This window comes from Tupaia chinensis, unplaced genomic scaffold (assembly GCF_000334495.1).
Source record: "Tupaia chinensis unplaced genomic scaffold, TupChi_1.0 Scaffold000404_1, whole genome shotgun sequence".
NCBI lineage: Eukaryota > Metazoa > Chordata > Mammalia > Scandentia > Tupaiidae > Tupaia > Tupaia belangeri.
In genome coordinates this window covers 2,254,400-2,255,921 of record NW_006159906.1, presented here as the reverse complement: position 1 = coordinate 2,255,921, position 1,522 = coordinate 2,254,400, and positions in this window count along the sequence as shown.

Genomic DNA, 1,522 nt, shown 5'->3' with positions numbered 1-1,522 from the left:
TGATATGCATGGCATTCCTTCTGGAAAAAGATTTGTATAAAGTTACATGTGATTCAATGTAATATAAACAAGATTATGATAATTATAAATAAATTTTAAAAATAAAAACAAATAACTAAATAAATAATAAAGTTAAATAAAATAATTCTTTCAAAAAAAGAAATTGAAAATGACACAAAAAAAGTGGAAGGACATCCCATTTCCTGGATTGGAAGAATTAATTTAATCAAAATGGCAATTCTACCCAAATTAATCTATATATTTAATAAAATCACATTTTAAGTAGCAGAGACATTGTTCACAGATCTAGAAAATACAATCATAGAATTTGTCTGGAATTATAAAAGACCCCATATTACCAAAGTCATCCTGCACAAGAAGGGTGGAGTAGAAGGCATCTCACTCCCTGTCCCCAAAATATATTCCAAAGCTGTGATGATCAAAACAGCATGGTATTGGCACTGAAACAGACATGTGGACCAATGGAACAAAATAGAAACCCTAGAGATAAACCCCAAACAGCCAGCCAACTGATTTTTGACAAAGGGTCAAAATCTTTCACCTTTAACAAAAATCAACTCAAAATGGATCAAAGATCTGAACCTAGATCTCAAACTATAAAACTACCAGTGGAAAACACTGGGAAAACTCTGGGAGACATTGCAGTAGTGTTAAGTAAGACCCCTAAAGCACAGTCAATATTCCCAGAAGTAGACAAGTGGGATTATATCAGATTTAAAAGTTTCTGCACAGCAAAAGATACAGTAATTAGTGTGAAATGTCAATCCTTGGAATGGGAGAATATTTTTGTAAACTATGCTTTAGGTAAGGAACTGATATGAATACATAGGAAACTCAAGCGGCTAATCCCCCCACCCACCCAAGAAAACATCAACCCAATTAAAAGACAGGGAAATTATATGAAAAAAATATAAAAAGAAAGAAAAAACACTCTAAGGAATACATAGGAATAGCCAAAAGGCACATTAGGAAATGCTCAACATCCCTCATCATAAGGGAGAAGCAGATTCCGAAAACAAGGTTGAAGAACTTGCAACTTAAGAAGATGATAGTTACCAGCCCTGCATTACCTCAGGGGAAAACAAGAACTACTCTGCCATTCTTAAGGAAGCCAGATACCCAAGGACAATTCACACTGCAGATCCCCACAACACCATTCCTGGTAACTACAAGATGACTGCTGTGCCGCATCAGCTGATAATCATCCCTGCGTACCAGAACTGCTTTCCTGAAACTGCATTCCCTGGAGACTCACCTACACTTGCGGATCTGCAGGAGACCCTCCCTTAATCCAACCCTGAGTGGAGTTTATGCTCCCTATTGCCAAAAACTTTATGAGCTGATGGTTGGAACTCGTGGCCTCTCTCCCTTTACTTGTATGTATCACTTTTTCAGTAACTCTTCTGGAAGACAACTGTATATAGCAGGGATATTGTAATGGGAGAGTGAGACAGGGCAGAGGGACAAACATAGGAAAAAAAATTTAAAAAAAGAGGAAGAG